The sequence below is a fragment of the Prionailurus bengalensis genome, chromosome A1 (genome assembly GCF_016509475.1).
Source record: "Prionailurus bengalensis isolate Pbe53 chromosome A1, Fcat_Pben_1.1_paternal_pri, whole genome shotgun sequence".
NCBI classification, from domain to species: domain Eukaryota; kingdom Metazoa; phylum Chordata; class Mammalia; order Carnivora; family Felidae; genus Prionailurus; species Prionailurus bengalensis.
In genome coordinates, this window is record NC_057343.1 from 11,100,036 (window position 1) to 11,119,970 (window position 19,935).

Sequence of the window (19,935 nt, forward strand, 5' to 3'; positions counted from 1 at the left end):
GTGTCTGTAATAGTATCTCCGTGTTCAGAGATACTACTGGTTGGTTACACCACTTCCTGCAGGAAAGGAAAGTCTCAGGGAAATGTTGACGGTCATGAGGGTGCGGGCTCAAACTGTAAATGAAGCAAATAATGAGGAATTGGGAAAATAACGCTAATCTTGGTTCCACTGGTGTTTTAAAATCTTAATATTCTGGTTTGGCAGATTAGTTGGCATCGGGAGGGAAGTGCCTTAGGCCCAGGGATCCATGAATAACAATGCAGAGAGGCAGACAGGACCTTGACAAGACTGATCAGAGGCACTGGACCAGAGGGCAGTGAAATGAAGGATGTGAAATAAATTTGGGTGGACAATAGGAGTAAGTTCCTTAGAGGCCTTTAACAAAGAGAGTAAGAAATCATTATTAAGTAAGAAAGTTAATTTGGGGCGCCTGGTTGGCTCAGTCGGTTGAGTGTCTGACTTTGGCTCAGGTCATGATCTCACAGTCCATGAGTTCGAGCCCCGCGTCAGGCTCTGTGCTGACAGCTCAGAGCCTGGAGCCTGTTTCAGATTCTGTGTCTCCCTCTCTCTTTCTCTCTGCTCGCTCTCTCTCTCTCTCTCTCTCTCTCTGTGTGTCTCAGAAATAAACATTTAAAAAAATTAAAGAAAATTAATTTAATATGATATGATAAAGATTCTCTGCAACCCTGACTCTGGGGTTTATGTTTTTGTTTAGGAGAGTCCCATACTTCGTGAAATCCTATAATGAACAGATCATGGTGAGGTTTGATTGTAGTCTTAACTTAAGATGACCAGACGCATGACTTGTCCTGAAAGGTGGACATCTCAGGGAAGAGAGATTTTTGTTTCCTGCTGATGCTACAGCAAAGAAACCCACCAACTTCGTGGCCCCAAACAACACAAATTTATTTTCGTACAGTTCTCTAGATCAGAAGTCCAACGTGGATCTCACTGAGCTAGGATCGAGGATATCATTCCTTTCTGGAAACTCTAGGGGAGAATCTGTTTCCCTGCCCCCTCCACCCCCCAGGTGCTGCTAGCTGTCCTTGGCTTATGGCTCCTTCCTCCCTCTTCAAAGCCAACCTGAGTCCTTCTTATGCTGTCATCTCTTGTTCTCTCGTTCGCAGTCACGTCTTCTCTTTCCTTTGTCTTTTGAGATCTGGATTCTGAGAGTCTTGAGATTATGCCGTTCGCTTCCAAGTTCATGTTACCAGTGGTGTGGCTGCACTTGTGCCAGAGAGCTGTGAGCGAGGATTTAGTGATACAGATGAAGGGGCAGAGTTGCCAGCCAGTAGCCAGGCGATGGAAGCCTAGGCACATGTGAGCAATGTAGAAAGAAGAAGGAGAAAGTGGTTGGAGCACCAAAGGTATGCCCTGGTGAATCTGAATTTTCTATGTTAGCAAAAAACTGTGCTTGTCAAATAAGTGAAGTTTAAATGCTCCAACAAAACAGGCATTGTAACATCCAGAGGAAGAAATTCATAATGAAAATGACAAAGAGGTTGAATAGATATTTATTAACTAGATAGTTTTGGTACAATAGTATTGCAAAGACTTTTCAGAAACATAGGAATTCCATTTGACTTATAGAAGTTCTAATTCCCGAATTTATTTCCCATCTCTCTATTGCATGCCACAATTCTGTGAGAATATAAAAAACTGACCTGTGTCAAACAGAAACATGATTCTGGCAGCAAAACGGGTTTCCATAAAAATCAAGCAAAATGCACCAAAAAAAAAAAAAAAAGAGAGGTAGGCATATTTTATTACATTTATTTTTGTTCATTTCCTCATTTTGTCCTGACTTATTTTAAAACCCTGGTCACATGGGGCCAGAATTTATATTTATTGTTAAATAAACATATCCATTAGACTTGGATCCATATAAGGAAAGTAATGCTAATCTTGTTTCCAGTAGCATTTTAAAATTTTAATATTCTGGATTGGTTTAGTGGCCTCAGGGTGTTTTTTTTCAGGCTGCTGAAAATATATTGCCAGCTCTTCGCTTTTTTTCACTTTCTGTCTCCCATCAAGGTTGAAAGAGTGCCTTTCCTTGTAGGACATTATTCTTAACCCTCCTCTGTTGTTTAACTCCTTCCTTGCCTTTATGCCTCAACCAGATGTTAATCTCATACTTCCTCAAGTAAGAACTCCTTGAGGCTCAGCGGATGGAGAAATGAAGCAGAATTTCACCCTTGCGGTAAATTATTGGCCTAATTTTTATACCACGTCTCTTTTAAAACTCCATGACTGCCTTTGATATCTCAGCAAGCAGTCTCAAAGGCCCATAGATCTATGCTTTTCGATACAAAGTATTGCCGACGCCTGTAGTCTTGCACATTTCCTTTATTTCCACCTCCGTCATCAAGTGCTGTAATGTTAAAAATCTGCAGAAAGATGACTGCGGTGTGGTTAGTAGTTGAAGAATGCATGTGTGCTGTGAACCTCCAAGACCTGAAACCGACTGTTTGAGCTGTAATTATTACCAACAGGTTTGAACTCATGTGCCAGTCTGCTGTGATTAAAGTCCCATGCTGAGAAATCAGAGTCTGTGATCAATTAATAATGTCCAGGTGGTACAGAATTTGGGACTAAAAATATATATGCCACATATTGCCCATCCTTGCTGAATCTAGATAAAGTCAATATAGTGTTCCTTCCTTCCTTCCTTCCTTCCTTCCTTCCTTCCTTCCTTCCTTCCTTCCCTCCTTCCTTCCTTCCTTTGGCAGAATGTCCTAGCAGAGTAAACTTGGGCTTTGGAATCAGATCTATCTGGATCCAAATCTCACTGTACCTTTATCTAGTTGTAAGACCTTGGGAAAGATAGTTAACACTTCTGCAGTCTATGAAATAGGCATAAAAATGCCTGCATTACATGGTGGCTGGAATAATTTATCAGGATAATACGTGCAAGCACCTGAGTCCTAGTAGAGTCTTCATAAATGATAGTTCTCATGGCTATTTCATAGTTCCTGTTTTATCTTCATTTACCTACCTACTGTTCTTCCAGAACAAAGTTTTCATCAGGCCGTGTGCCTCTAGAGATGGAGGTTCCAAGCTAAGCCAATGCCATTATATTCCTCCCAAGCCACAGTCATTGATTCAGGGATAAGTTCATGACTCAAATCAGCTGCAACCGAGTCCTTCCTTGGGGAATTTGTGAACTTAAGCGGGGTTGGGGGGAGACCTCTCTCCTCTCTGTTGCCCTGTGCTCCCAGAGCTGCGGGGCCTTCTCCATGTGCCTGTCTGCCCTAGAGAGAATGAAGCCATCTTGCAGGATCTGAATGTCTGGTTCCTGTGACCAGGGTTACTGGAGCAGGCCTGGCTCCTCTCTGCCCAAAGCTTGGGTGTTTTGTCATTTTGTCCTGTGATTAACTCAGCTCTACCCCCCTCCCGCTCCATTCCTGACAGCTCTTTAACTTAAAACTAGGTCCAGACTCAAATCAGTTCTGACTAATATGTAATTATTATGCCTATTTTTAAGAAGTTTGATTTCTGTAGATCTATCACTTAATTCTATCACTGCTTCTCTCTTGACATGTTTCCTGTTTTCTCAGTACAAGGAAGCCTCAAAATCCAAATGAAGTGGTCTTCAAAGGCTTTGCTTTTAAGCATAAATATTTACTGATGATTACATATTGGCAAAATTTGTTTCTTGCAGGGACATAAGCAGGTAAAATTTATTTCCTAAAATAGGCATTACTGAGTGGCCTGTTAGAAGCTGATACCATATGGTGCAAATAAAACCACAGTAATTATTCTAGAACCACCCCACAGGCTGTGCTGTGACCATGCACCGGTCACACGCAGAGGGGATCTGGGAGCCATGGGGGACCTCAGCCAAATGCATCCTCCTGGAGGAAACTGGACACAAAAGGCACATCATTCTGAGCGCACAGTATTTGATCTGTCACCTCACCCCTCCCACTTTTGAGTCTAAGCATGGCTGATCTTCCAGAAATGTTTGCTCAATTGGTCTGAACCACCAATAAAGAGAAGATAGCCCCTTCAGTGAATGCATCTTTCCCCTGAATCTCACCCAACAATCATCCCTCCCTATCTTCAGGCTTTTTCTGTCCCGAATCACCTTCCTTTCCACACTCAAAAATGTTCCTCTCAGCTCTTTTAAGAAATTTCACTTAACCTTGGTTTTCATTCCAAATTAAGGAAAATGATTTTTCCGTAAGTTATGTAGAAAACTGAGATTCATTGCTTTCAACTTATTACTGTCTCTCACACACACACACAAATGACCCTTGCCCTTAAGAAATTCCATTTATTATTTTAGAAACTCACGCCCATGAAATGGTTGGAAAGTCACACATGCACAGACTCTCATAATTAAGAGCACTGAAGAAGAGGTAGCCAAGAAGAGTCATTTTTATTTTTCACATTTCCTCCTCACAGCACGAAGCATGAATAGAACAAACATTTGCCCTCATTTGCACTTTAACTACATGCCTGTGTAATCCTTAAAGTCCGTTACTTAAAGTCCTTAAAGTCAGCTTTTTGCTGATTTTTAGTTGTGTCATCTTGGCTGTTTTTCACGTCTTCTTCTTTATCGACCCTTCATGAACCAAATTTGCATTATGTGTTTCTAATTGTCTCTTGGCTCCTGGATGTACATTAAATACTTAGTTGATACTTGATCACTGAATAGGGAATAACAGAGAAAGTAACATCTTTCAGACACTGATGGTCTAGTGGGAAACACAGGATAAACTCAAAGAGGTCTATAATTTTCCAAAGAGCATTCACATGAATAATTTAACAAGCCTCCACTTTAAAGCAGAGCTAGACTACATTAGGCGGTGTGACTGGAATTGCTGTGCCCCAGAGCATGTGGAGGAAGAGAATTGTGGTACTGGCCCGGTACTCACGTAGATTGTTCTGGTCAGTCATATGCTGTGGTTAATACAGGATCTCAGAATGTTAGAGCTGTAAGCTTCTTTAATCCAAGCCCTGCAGTTTGCAGATGAGAAAACTGAGGTACAGAGACCTTCCCAGGATCACACAGTTACCTACCGGAGAGCCGTGCCTCACGTCCTCCAACTCCCGATTGCTAGTTTTTCGAACAAGCAGGGTAAAATGAAATAAATCCATCAGGAATCTTTTTACAGAGTTAATCTTCGTTTTTTTTTTTTTTTTAATTAAATGTTAGTTGAGAAAGAGGGTGCAAGGAGGGGGGGCGGAGAGAGAGAGAGGGAGAGCGAGAATCCCAAGCAGGCTCCGTGCTGTTAGGGCAGAGCCCAAGCTCCGTCTCACAAAACGCAAGATCATGACCTGAGCTAAAATTAAGAGTTGGATGCCTAACCGACTGAGCCACCCAGGGACCCTGGAAGTATTACTATTTTTGTCATTGGGATCTTGTCTTCCTTCAAGGCCTCTGTTAGAAATATCAGTTATGTGGAATTTCTAGTGTTAGAGAATACCATTAGAGGAAACGCAGGATACACCCGATTTTATTCCATACTTCCTTACCCACTGATGTGACTTGAAAGCATCATAGAAAGTTAAAGGCTGCTTTTAGAGTAAGCTTTCCAAAGAAGTGTGATTAAAAAAAAAAAAAAAAAAATGGCTCCCTCTCCGCAGCCACGAAGAATAACTTCGGAAAATGTTCTAATTAATGTCTTCGCCAGGCATCCCATTTTTAAAATTATTTCCTACAAGAAGAGCTCTATTAAATAACTTTTACTTTTCCATCTCCAACTGAATTTTCATCTCTTTCTAATGTTCCTGCTCAAATTTGGTGGCTCTGTGTGAATATCAATTACGGTAAGGGGAGATTTTGGTCCTGTCTCTCACCGCTGAAAAAGGGGGTATAGATGTCATAGCTGCTGTTGGCAGAGGACTAGACTGGGTGCCTGGGAATATAGCTGCAGGGTGGAGATTTCAACGGTCACACAAACAGTAACAGCTCGGGACCGGACTCTCTCTCAGAGCCAAGTACCTTGGGAAGCCTGAATGTCTTCTTTTCTTTCATTCCGTGCCTAAATACTTTTCAAGTTTCAAGTTTACGTGACAGTTTCAAGTGTACATGATTCCATGTATGTACATGTAGTCATATGATCACTGTGATAAATTTAGTTAACGTCCATCACTGCATACAGTTACCACGATTTTTTTTCTTGTAATGAGAACCTTTCCGGTTTGCTCTCCTAGCACCTTCCAAACACACAATCCAATTTTGCTCCCCAGGACTAATTTTATCACTGGAAGTGTGTACTTTTTGACCCCCTTCACCCATTTCATCCTGCACATCTCCTTGTGATCAGAGGACAGAAAGACAGCTACCAACAGCAACTCAATTTAGGGGCTCCACAAATGGAAATTTCCCGGGCTTCAAATGTGGAGATTGTCCAATACTTGAAGACAATCTCTAAGTAAAAATAGAAAAAGTAATAATTTTGGGCTGGGGGCGCCTGGGTGGCTCAGTCGGTTGAGCGTCCGACTTCAGCTCAGGTCATGATCTCGCAGTTTGTGGGTTCGGGCCCCCGCGTCGGGCTCTGGGCTGACAGCTCAGAGCCTGGAGCCTGCTTCCGATTCTGTGTCTCCCTCTCTCCCTACCCCTCCCCTGCTTGCACTCTCTCTGTGTCTGTCAAAAACAAGTGAACATTAAAAAACTCATAAAAAAAGAATTTTGGGGTGGGACACACAGGACCCTTTTGCATCACTGCAATTCACTTACAAGTCTACACAAAGCTGACACTGTTTTTCTATAGTAAAATGGGGACAATGTATCATTTGAATCATTGAAACCCAGAAATAATCACCAAAGTGTATTTTAGCCGATGATTTCAAAGTTCTTTTCAGAAAAATGCTTTCTACCAAGGGCAGATGTTAATTGATTTTAATTCTACCTCTTGTTCTGCATCGAATACCCTTGGTTTCGCATACAGTATGATAAGGTAGGGAGGAACGAGAAAGGCAATGGATGTTGCTGAAGCCAGTTTTCAATGTATTCAACGTGTGTTCATAAGGGTGAAAACATTTAGGGACCTGTTTAGGTCATTTAGTTACAGAAATAAGAAAAGATACGAGCTACAAATAGTGAAAAGATGCTTCATATAATTTGGAGAGATATTAAGTTTATAAAGTACTGTAGGATATTCACAGCGTTGGACTCAAACTTCAGTTGCTTTGTTTTGGTGCAGACACCCTTCTCCATTTGACCTAGTGATGTTGCCTAACACCCTGGTCACTATTCTCTCCACATCTTACTGAGACACCTGGTGGTAGCTAACTATGTTGACCTACTCCCTTTTTTTCGCTTGTTCTCTGGACACCATACTCTCCTGATTTTCTCATACTTCACTGGCTGCTGTTTTTCCATCTTCTTTCCTGGCTCTCCCTCCCTCGCTCAACCACTAATGTAGACTGCCCCAAGACGCTGGGTCTCGAGCACCCTGTTCTTTTCTATCTACGCTCTCTGAGGTCATCTCCAATCCCATGTACTGGTAATACCCAAACTATGTATGTCTCTGGTCTTCACATCTCCCCAAAAGATTTAACTCCTATTCTCAGTGCCTTCATTAGGTGGTCTGGGAGGCACTGCAGACTTAATGTGGCTAAAATAAAAATTGATTTTCTATCATATACTTGCTCCTCCCCGTCTTTTCCCTTCTCGGTAGAAAACACCACCGTCCAACATCAAGACAAATATTCTAGGGCTTGCCTTTGATCATTTTCTTACCTTCACCTTCCACATTCAGTCTGTACTGTCGCCCTTGCCTCTAAAGCAGACCCAAACCATCCATTCCTTCTCATTTTCATCAACACCCTATCCAAACCACCAGTGTCTCTGACCCTCACCTCTTGCGCCTACCTCCCAACTGTCTCCCCACTCCCACTCATGTCTCCCTTCAACAGCCACGGTGAACTTTTAAAATCATGAATAATAGGGGCGCCTGGGTGGCTCAGTCAGTTAAGTGTCTGACTTCGGCCCAGGTCATGGTCTCGCTGCTTGTGAGTTTGAGCCCCGTATCAGGCTCTATGCTGACAGCTCGGAGCCTGCAGCCTGCTTCAGATTCTGTCTCCATCTCTCTGCCCCTCTCCAGCTCGTGCTCTGTCTCTTTCTCTCGAATATAAATAAACATTAAAACAAATTTTTAATCATGAATAATATTTATGACACCTTCCTTCCCACAGTTGTAATCCCCAATGGCATCCCATCTGGCCTGCAATGAAACCCAGGCTGTGCCCTGGTTTACCAAGCCCCCACCCCATCTGGGCTGTGCCTGGTTCTCCAACATCATTTTATAGCTCTCTTCCTTCTTTTATATCCCAACTTTGCTGGCTTACTTTTTATTTCTCTAACACTGTAGATATGGGCCTACCATAGAGCCTTTGCAGATGCTGTTTCTGGGCGGAAAGCTCTTACCTCCGAGTGGCTGGATCCTTCTTAACATTCATATCTCAGCCTAATTCGCCTCCCATGATAGCAATCTAAAGTCACTGTCACATTCCTCTCCTTCAGTTCTCTCCTAGGTGTTCGTTACTCTTTCACATCTTCTTTATTAAATTTTACTCTTTAATTTGTGTGTGGGCACACACACAACTGTACCATAAGGTCTGAGAGCAGGAGCCTTGGTGGTATTATTCACCACAGTAACTTCCGTGCTTGGAACAGTGCACATAATAGGTGCCCAAAAAACATATTCCAAACAAATGAATGAACGAATTTAACCTTTAGGACAATCTGCTATGTGGAGAATTGGTGACATTTTCTGTTTTATTTCATAGTGCGAAGTTGGCTGATCTAACTAAATTCCTAAGGACTAATCAAAAAAATAAAATAAAAACTTACCACCATTTGGCCAGTTCAGTTACCTGGAACCTCTTCCTTCTGCATTTGTGATTAAGGCTGCCACAAAAAAGAAACATATTGGCACCGTAAATCTGATAGATTTCTAGTTAGATGCATGGAGGAAGGTAATGTGACTTGGAGATGAGATCTTTATGACCTATGACCTCTGGATTCTCATTCATTTGAGGAGATGCTAGCCATAAACTTCAGGCAGTTTGGCAGAAATGGAAAGCTCATAATACTGAGAACTCCTCTAGGGATGTTTCATTTATTCCCCCAGTTTTCCCTTCCTTTTTGCTGATACGAGATGAAATGAAAAGTACAGCAGGCATGATTCTGGAACAGTCTCGATCAGAATTTACCACATCACACGTTCTCACCTGCGTGGCTAGAGCTCCTGTCTGAACTTAAGTTTGTCTGACCCTCAGCTAAGCCACACCCTTTCTAAGGAGGTTTCTAAGGCAAAGCCCATTGACCCATTTAGAGATCCAAGGGTAAGGAACTTGATATTTATTTGTCATTTAGGCACTATTTATGGCATTCTAAGCACATGACCCCCTTAAGACTGTAATTACAGTCTTTGCATGAAAAGAATATGGAACACTTCTTGTTTGATTTATCCTTTTGGGACTTAGTATTCAAAGTATTGAAAATCCTTTTATTTCATATTGAAAATAGTTTTACACGGCCTACAGCCAGTTCCCCATTCTCCCTTTCTCGTTTCACAATTGCAGAATGCTACTCCGGTAGTTTCCCTCTGTTTTGAGCCCCACCCTTCTGTTGCTAAGCAGCTGAACTAGATTGCATAAATTGTCAATTACTCAACTATGACAATGAAGAAGACTGGGGGGCAGTAGCCAGAAATGAGGACAGCTACTTCTATCACTTGGGATTTAGGATTCGGTGAGGAAGAGAGTCGAAAGGCAGTAGGTGAAGTGAGCATAAGTAAAAGTTTGATTTATAGTTACCAACTGGGAGAATTGGGGAATAGGACAAAACACCCCTCCCTTGCCCTCATTGTCTTTGCATATATTTTCAGAAAGACTTGAGCAAGCACATTCTCCTTTACGAACTTTTATTCATTGACATGAGTTTTTCCCCCATTATGAAAGTAATTTCCTATGATGACTGGAAGAAAAAAGGAAATTAGAGAGGGGAAAACTGACACGATTTCACTACTTTAATATAAACCGTGTAACCCTTTGTGTATATTTCCTTCAGAGATTTGTAGTCATTGTATTAGAGTAGATTGGTTTTGTTTGTGTATTTGTTTGCTTAGGCCTAGTTATAATTTACATACTCTTATGCTTAGCTTTAGAATATTTATTGAGTAGCAGTTATTAATTTATTTTAACACTTCTGGCTAGGTTGACTCCAAAATCTGAAATTAGTTCTAAATCTGTACGTCTTAAAAGAGCATATATGCCTTTCTGACCCACACACACACAAAAAGTCTCAAGTATCTTTGGTGGTAAATCTTCACCCATCTCATTTATGCAACTTCTTTTTAATAAAGCGGGTTTCATATGGCAGGTATCCACCGGACATTCAGCTCTCCCTCAGATCACCTCACGTCTGTGGCTTCCTGTGGAAATGTTCCACAAAACGACCATTGAATAGAATTGCAAAGATTTCCTTTTGGAGCCCTTGCAGACTCCACTTACCTGTGTGACTCTAATAAGGGCAATGACGCCTCTGGCTCCCCAAAGAGAAGTAAACCTTGTGTGTGGGCATAATTACCACACAGTCAGGTTGTAAGATCCAGGTATTTGGTTTTCTTAGACGAGGCATTCCCCAGCAGACACATTAGTGGTTTCCCAAAGAGCTCCTTTGCAAATAGCTATCGAAACAGCAAATAATGAACTCAAAAAGGCGTGCAGTGAATAGGACACCAGAGGGTGCTAGAGGGATGTTACAATATGCCTCGGCTTTCCCTTGGCTCTGCCGTTCAAAAATGAAATAAAGCTTTTTACATAATGCACTCCCTTGTCTTGAACACGTATATTGGAAGCTCTACAGCATAGCTCTGTGATGAGAGTCAAACATTTGTTGCTATGTATCCTTCTCATCAGTGTTTTTTCAAAAGCGAGTCTCTTTTTCCCATGCTGAATTTAAGAAAATAATTTTTAAGTCTCTACTTAGTTCTGCTTTTTTAAGGAAGGCACATTCTTATTCTTCCAAGGTTGCATCTCTTTGACCTCTCCCAAGAGACAGTCCCGTGTGTTAAAATGGTGAGTAGTTCTCATCTGCTAGATATTAAAGAAATGAATTATTTCCAAACCTGCTTTTAGAATCACAGAGCGTGGTGATTCGATCAGCGTGTGCCTCCTGTTGAATTTAAAATGAAACATGTGCATACATGAGCGTAAAGTAGCAGTGCCGAAGAAACAAAAGAATGGGTAGTGAGAAAATCATACTGGCATCTATTCGTAAACAGACCGTTTAACCAGAAGGTTTTTATTTTGCAGTGTTAAGCTTTTGAAAATCTATTTTCAGGGGCGCCTGGGTGGCTCAGTTGGTTAAGCTTTGGACTCTTGGTTTCGTCTCAGGTCATGATCTCACAGTTTGTGAGTTCAAGCCCTGCATGGGTCTCTGTGCTGACAGTATGGAGCCTGCTTGGGATTCTCTCTCTCTCTCTCTCTCTCTCTCACCCCACCTCTTTCTCTGCCCTTCCCCTGCTCATTCCCTCTCTCTCTCAAAATAAACTTAAGAATTAAGAACAAATAAAAACCTATGTATTTTTGTTCAACATAATTTATCTTAAAAGTATGTTTTTAGTGCCTAATATTTGTGTGTCAGTGTGTCTAGAATTGTCCTTGAAGCCATCCCCACTCTCCATGACCTGGCAGTTACTTGAAGAAACAAGAGATTTTCTCTTCAAGAAGTTGTCACGTGAGAAAAATAATCCACGACCAATAATTCGTACCAAACACACACCATTTTGCAAATGTGTGTCAGAGAAAATACCATGGGTTTAAAGGAGGTGATACCACAGGACTGGAGGGTTGGGGGAGCTGGCTGGGCTAGGAGGTTGCAGGATTGGGTGGCAGAGACCAGGGAGAGCAGAGTCACAGCCTGGCCAGAAGGGGGAGCAGGCAAGGGCGCACGCCAGGCAACATGCAGCCGTCTCTTCATCCTTCCCCAGGGAGGTCCCAGTCCAAAATTACAAATGTCCCTTATTTTTATGTTATTTCTTTGTTTTTAATGTTGTGGGTTGGAGGTTGTATTGTTGTGGTTTTTAGTTCGGGTTTTGTTTTAGAGCCTGTTCTGTTTATGGTCGTGGTGTGGTTCTTTTCTCAGAAGGAAAAAGAAAAAAAGGCCTCGCTGTCGTTAAAATGGCGAATCACTCCCTCCCCAGTATTGCTGGTAGTTTTCCTGACCCTCCACGGCTGTCTTGCAGCCAGAACGGTGGGACGCTGTAGTGTCCTGCCCTGTAGCTGGACTGCCTCAGGAGGATCAGGGGTTCGGGTCCCCGTGTTCTCCCAGCCCCTCATCCAGGTGGACTCCACGCTGTGCCCTAGGGCACCTGGGACGTGTGTCTTCTCTTGCTGGGGTTGAATTCCTTATGGCAGAACCGGGGCCTGATTTCGTCTTTGTGGTCCTAATGCTCAAGGCACATTAGGAACTCAAAAAAACATTTCTTTTATAATTAAAAAATATCCTTTTATTAGCATAAGAGCAGTACAAATGCATTGTGGAGAATTAGATAATGTATAGAGCAAAAGTATTTTTTGAAAAACACTATGTCGTCCCACAGTTTGTTGTTACCACCTGAGTATCTATCCTTCCAAACTTTTTTCTGTGCATATCTGTATTAGTCTATCTGTCCTCCTGTTTCTCTATCTACCAATCCGTGTAGCTAGGTATTTTTATGAGATTATACTATAAGACACATTATTTTGTAATGCACACTAGTATACAGCTTATGTTTTTCCACTTAATAATCTCCACATTTTCACCTAAGTGTTGATCTCCATGTGAGGGTTCAATAAACTCACTGTGTAAAAAGCTTCCTTGGGAATGCTTATTAAAATTCAGATTCCAAGGCCCTAGCCTGGATCTGCAGATTCAGAATCTCCAGCGTTATGGCTCTGGAATTTATATTTTAGCAAATGTCTAAATGCTCACATACCAGTCATTGATCTACAGTATCATTATGAGGGGACAGAATAGCTTTCCAGTATAGATACACTGCAATTTATTTAACCAACCTCAAAGGTTCAATTTTTCGTTATCATGAGCCAGGTGATAAACATCATGAACATCAGTAAGTGATAAGCAGACAAGTTGAGATGGTAAACATTCTAAACCTCTGTAAACGTCAACACAAATTTAGTTATTAAGTGCTAGTATAAAAAATTTTAAATCCATGCCCAATATTGATAGAGGGGGATCTTTGGTATGAATACCAAAGCCCTAGGACATATCACCATGAAATGAACTGAACTGAAACTACAGTAGCAGCTTTGCTTTTCTTTTCTTTTCTTTTCTTTTTTCTTTTCTTTTTCTTTTCTTTTTTCTTTTTTCTTTTCTTTTCCTTTCTTCTCATTTCTTTTCTCTTTTCTTTTTCTCTTCTCTTTTCTTTTCCCTTTCCTTTCCCTTTCCTTCCCCCTCCCTTCCCTTACCCTCCCTTCCCTTTCCCCCTCCCTTTCTGTTTCTTTCCTTCCCTCCCCTTCCCTTCCCTTCCCCTGCCTCCTTTTCTTCCTCCCTTCCTTCTCTTATTCATGGGTCACAGAGCCAAAAATCTGTGTGGGGGTAGGTAGCCAGAAGACGCAGGTCCCCATATTTGGGGCTCTTGACTCTGTTATGTGGACGTGTTGGCCAGCTTTGCCGCTCTCAATCCTTTTGATGTCTGCTGACAGATTCTTTCTTGACACCACTTAACGCCGCTGATTAAGTTGTAATCAAACAACTCTGCCCAACCCTCATTATTTCATCCGAATATGTGTTGATATACAGTAGTTGGTCCAATTCTCCAAGTTCTTGGCTGCCTCGGGGGAAAAGTCTGCCCAGGATTTTTTTTTTTTTATAATTATTTTTCTTCCTTTCAATTTTTTTTTTTTTTGTAGTTTCCCTGGTTTCATGATGTAAGGTCAGAGGAATTAAACTTGAGCATGAAGTAATTAATTACATGAAGCTTGAATTATAATTACTAATTGATCCCCACCTACCTTGATGACACCTGGTGGCAGTGAGTTTCACAGTGCTATGAAGGACAGATGGTAAGGCTCCATTTGGCCTGTCATGTAGGAGATCCAGGTAGTTAGGTTAAAAAATGCTTTTCATAGACCTCAGATGGGCCACATTTGTCCAAAAGGCCGTGTATGGATCTCTAGACACCATTAGGTTGATATATTTTAATCTCTTCAGCACGATGTTATTGATTCTGTTTCATCACAATAGATAGGGCCTATAAATGTGTTCATTTGTTTATTAAATATTTATTGAGCCCTCACTAAATGCACACACCAAGCTAGACACTGAGATTCAATAGTGAACAAACAAATACAGTTCCTACCTTCATGGAGTTTCCTACAAACACAGTAGGAGCAATTAACCTACACTTGGCATGTGGGGAAAGGCTTCTCCTATTATTGATGTCTGAGAAAATCTGAAGGATAGCTAAGAACTGAGGGTAGAGAGGGCAGAAGATGTCTAAGGCAGAAGGAAGAGCATCTACAGAAGTCCATGAGACGTCATGCCACGTTCAAGGAACTGAAAGAAGTCCACCATGGCTGGACATGGGGCTTGCTTAGGGCTGAAGCTGAACAGGTAAGGCAGGGCCAGCTTCCCCAGGTCCTTGGCAGCCCTGGTAAGGAGTTTGGATGTATTAGAAGAACAAATGGGAAATCACTGAAGGTTTTTAAGAAGATATTTAACCTTTAAGCTTCGGAAAAGGAGACTTACAATATGAAATCTGGATGTAATGGGCACTTAAAAATGACTGATGCCCTTTTTTTTCTGTGAGCTCCACCTCACCATCCTCACCAGAGGAAAAGCACGGGCTCAGAAGTCAACAAGACGAGTCTGGTCTGAAGGTCAGTCAGGCAGATCTCAGAAGACACCCTGATTCTTGCATTTCCTTAAAAAGGCTGAAAATGAAGAAAAAAAAAAAAAGAATGAACCTGCTGCCTGTGGCTAAGCCATAGGGAAGCCATGAACTCAGACTGCCAGACAAATGGCAACACCAAAGCTTTCTGGCAAAAATAAACATTGTTAATTAATTGGGGGGGGCGGGGGTGGCGAAGGTAGGAGGATCTCGTTCACAATAGTAAGAAAAGCTAAAATATACTTAGGAACAAATCTAAAAGACATCCAAGTCCTTATGGAGAAAATTACAAAACATTACCAAAGAATATTAAGATATAAATCAAAGCAGAAATACATCACATTCTTAGATGGTAAGATTCAATATCAAAGTCAGTTTTTACCAAATTGATTTTAAAACTTAGTAACGTTCCAATCAAACCCTCAGTAGGTTTTTTGTGGGTGTGTGGGAGTCTGGAATTTTACAAGCTGATCCTAAAATTCATATGGAAAGCACACCAAAAAAATGCCGAGGATATATTTGAAGAAGAGCTATCCGATAGCAACACTTATTTTAAAGCTATGTTGATCTAAGTCAAAATAGTATTGGTGCAGGGATAGAAACCCAGACCAGAGTAGAGACCCCAGAAAGAAAGTCATGCATATATAGAAAACTTGACATATGGCACTAGATATTGGCATTGCAGACTGGGTAGGGCAAATTATCGATACTTACCTGAGAATGCATACAAAAATAAATTCCAGATGGATTAAGGATCTAAATCTGAATAACAAACATACTTGCAAAATCTCACATCATGGAAGGATTTCTCAGACAGGATATAGAAAACAATCACAATTGACAAGTCTGACTACATTAAAATTAAGTCTGTCCAACAGAAACTACAACATGATAAGAGACATAATGGGGGAAGGTATTTATGTTGGATATAAGTGATATAAACTAGTATCCAGAGTATGTTTTAAAATTATAAATCAATAAGATATAAAAACATAGCCTAATATAAAATTGGGTAAAGAAAATGAACACTATATACCCGGAAAAAATGTAATTGGGTAAGAAAGGAAGCTCAGCTCCCTAGTTATGAGGATGTAATGTATACGCCTTACGGATACCCATGTAAATTGCTCAAACACCTTGTGACATTGTGGTACATCAGACTCACAATCTTTAGGCATTCACAGGGTAATACTGTGATCTCAAGCTGGATGCCAAACTGGTGCCTAACTTTTTCAACTTTGCCAAAGCTTAGAAGGTCAACAGCCAGGGTAATGTGGAATTTAGGTCTTAAGCCAAACCACGAAGGGTTTTGGAGAAAGCACAATTCAGATGAAGACTTGTGAGACAGGAAAGCCAGGTCTACAGGACTGAACAACCCAGGGAGTGTCACAGCTGGTAGACAGCAAGTCACAAGAAGCCAGATCATGAGCTGAAATTTATGCCAAGTCAATCCTAATGCCCATTAACTTTTGGGCAAGTGAAGGCCAGAGCTCAAGTCAAGCCGAGCCCCAGGGGAAGGGAGTGACTCAGAAAATGATCTAGTACAAACTTCTGGCCACCTGGCCACTTGGCCACCTCCATCCTTGTTACAGACCTTTCTTAGTCTTAATGAGTCAGTGGTGTCTCTTGAGCAAAACTAATCACCCAGAGTCAGAATTGGCAACCTCATCCTCCTAGTGTAGGGGTTTGTGGGTAATGCTGGTTGCTCATTCAACACATAATGATTGACTGCCTCATATGTACCAGCCACTATTCTTGGTGCTTGGGATACATCAACGAACAAAGTAAACAAAGATCCCTGTCCTCCTAGAATTTATATTCTTTTATCGGGGGAGGGGGAGGGGAAGGGACATTATAAATAATCAAAATTTTTTTAATGTTTTAAATGTTTATTTTTGAGAGAGAGAGAGACAGAGCCTAAGCAGGAGAGGGGCAGAGAGAGGGAGACACAGACTGAAGCGGGCTTCAGCCTCCTGGCTGTCAGCACAGAGCCCAACTCAGGGCTTGAACTCACGAACTGTGAAATCATGACCTGAGCCAAAGTCGGATGTTTAACAGACTGAGTCACCCAGGCACCCCATAAATAATCAAAATGAACTAGCAAATTACTTATCTCAGGCCCTACCCCAGACCAGCTGAAAAAAAGAATCTGTATTTTAACCAGTTTCTCTAGCAACTTATATGCTAAAAATTTGACAAGCACACGAACCTAGGAATCTTTGGCTTTTCCATTTGTGGTTCCACATTCCATTGATTACAGTTCAGTTGGCTTTCTGCCAAATCGATGCCTTGCTGTGTTCTTGGTAACAGACAGTTATGACATTTCTTGGTGGTAGTGATAGGAAGTAGTTCTTGCGAGCAGATATTATAGGCAACACTTAACCAAGTCATTCTCGGTTTGGGACTGCTTTCTTTGCTATAAATGTGCCTATTCCTTATACTGGGCGACTAGTGACTATAATTAAGGCAACTTTAATGGCAGCAAGTGGTTTTGTTGCTTTACACACCTTGCTATTCTAGACCAATTTATTTTAGTTCTGGTACGTTCAGTTACACCAAAAAATATTGACTCCTTTGCTAAATAAAGACAATCTCACGATTTCCTTCATTTTAACACAAAGAGGTAGACTATGCAGTGAGAGCAGAAGACAAGCAGTCAGAAGTACTTTCTGATTCCACACTTCAGCCTCCACCATTGCCTCTTCCAGAAGGTTCTCGTCATGTCTCCCTGTCAATGTAAAACACCCATGCTTTGATATCAGGTTCCAAGTTGGTCTTTCCCATTAATATTTTCCTGTTCATCCCAAAATAAAGTAATTGTCTTTTATTTTCAACTCACATAGCATCCAATGTGATTGTCTCTGTGACTCATTTTGAAACTAATCATACACTGACTTACGACAGCTCTTCCATTCTTGCTTTGAATTGTCTTCCACATCTTATAAGCTGTCATTGAAGCATTGGATTGTTTTTTACATTCTCATACTTTTACATCCTATTTTCCAGGATAGATTTTAGATTCCTTAAGGACAAGAACTGTGTTCTTGTATGTATGTATTTTAATGCATTTAATGCATTGCCTCATACAAAATAGTCATTCAGTACATTATTATTGGTTTTAGTGTATACTCTGCCCTCTGCATAAAGATTTTTCTTTTAGGTCAAGAATTAGTATGTAAATTATAAAATTTGGTGCTGACATCACACAGACATTTCCATTCGCTATTGGAATACAACTTTTTTTAAAATTTTTTTTTAACATTTATTTATTTTTGAGACAGAGAGAGACAGAGCATGAACAGGGAGGGGCAGAGAGAGAGGGAGACACAGAATCCGAAGCAGGCTCCAGGCTCTGAGCCATCAGCCCAGAGCCCGACGCGGGGCTCGAACTCACGGACCGCAAGATCGTGACCTGAGCTGAAGTCGGACGCTTAACCGACCGAGCCACCCAGGCGCCCCGGAATACAACTTTAGGTAATATCTTAAGGGTTGGAGCTGAACCATATTTAGCTTGGAAGGACATTTCTCAGGCTGCTAAGTAGATGTCTTTGACGATATGCTGGTTTGTTCCCAGTGTATGAGAGGGCAGGAACTGGGTTACAGTTTGGAGAGCAAGATAAGTGGCCTCTACTGTCAGAAAAACAGCAGGAAAGAAATTTAGAATTTAAATTGAATGTCTTTAATTTTTAATATGGTGTTCCTTGTGTAATGTCATTACCAAACATTTGAAAGAAAGCTATAACCCAAGTCTAAACAGCATCGCCATAAAAGCAGAGAGAGAATATGAAAAGCATACAGAGAATTTTTTTTTCCTATAGCAGAATGGAAAAGCAGTCCCATACTGAATGTAACACAGTTACCAAAGAAATGGTATGAATCACTACACTACCATGCTGAATCAGTTTATTCCTAACTGTTCAGTTTACCCATGAAGAGGAGATTTAGTAAGAACTCAGAAATTGAGACATGAGGCTAGAGCTAAGATAAAGGATTACTATCCTCACATGTCCTTTTTTTCTTCAAAAGATACACATTCTTACCAAATCCTTTTTATTTTTCCAAAGACGTTCTCTTTATATTGATGAAGGAAAAAATGGAGTATCCATTCTTCAATTTATTTTTAACGGTTTAACACATCGATCTGTGCTACATTGGGCCAATTGAAATCTTACTGGAAATTGAACAGCCAAAATTTCTAAGGTGAGCCGAAGTTACCTATAGAACTGAATTTTGAAGATGGAAAAATTGAAACAAAAGCATTTCTAAGCACTAGAGAAAAGCTTATTTTGGGAAACACACAGGCTCATCCTATTCCGTGATTTTTTGGGATTGTTAATTAACTATAAAGTTTCATATTGTAAAAGTATATCCCCTGTTCATCGAAACCAGAGTAAATAGCAACCAGTGTTCTTATGAATTTGAATGATAGAAAGGGAGCACCCATGCTCAAAATTTTAAGAAATCTGGTTTACTCTATTTCCCAAACTCAAGCCTACCTAAAGATAGAAAATAGATGCAGAGAAAATGGCAAACATCCAAGTAGGATCCTATCACACCTAAACCAATCTTTGTGATCATACATTTTCTTCTCAGAATGAATTTGTATTTTTCATTTATCTATTGAGTTCTTCAAGCTGTGGATGTATTTATTCACATATGCATACCAGGTAATAGGTGAAATAGATGACTCTGGGTACCTTTTTGTATGATGCTTACTCTGACCTTTTCTATGAGTAGAAAAATTAATAACCATATTAAAGCTGGTTTAATACAGTTAGCATGAACTCTTTTTTTTAATTTTAATGTTTATTTGAGAGAGAGAGAGAGAGAGAGAGAGAGAGAGAGCGCATGAGCAGGGGAGGAGCAGGCAGAGAGAGGGGACACAGAATCCGAAGCAGGCTCCAGGCTCTGAGCGGTCAGCACAGAACCCTATGTGGGGCTCGAACCCATGAACTGCGAGATCATGACCTGAGCTGAAGTCAGATGCTTAACCAAGGAGCCACCCAGGTGCCCCTAGCATGAACTCTTATATGGACCAAATTTTTAAAAAATCTAAATCATGGGCTATTTGACTTGGGTA

General features: G+C 40.9%; 1 protein-coding gene and 1 long non-coding RNA gene across 2 annotated transcripts in view; one reads left to right on the forward strand and one right to left on the reverse strand.

Annotated features, from left to right (window-relative positions):
- Nucleotides 1–19,935, forward strand: part of FRY (FRY microtubule binding protein) — a 445,796-nt gene that overhangs the window by 56,750 nt on the left and 369,111 nt on the right. The gene's annotated exons all lie outside the window — the stretch shown is intronic.
- LOC122481223 lies at nucleotides 4,363–6,456 on the reverse strand. The gene is made up of 2 exons (XR_006296790.1): nucleotides 4,881–6,456; nucleotides 4,363–4,652 (listed from the first exon to the last, which is right to left on the reverse strand). It is a non-coding gene; the product is annotated as an uncharacterized LOC122481223 (long non-coding RNA).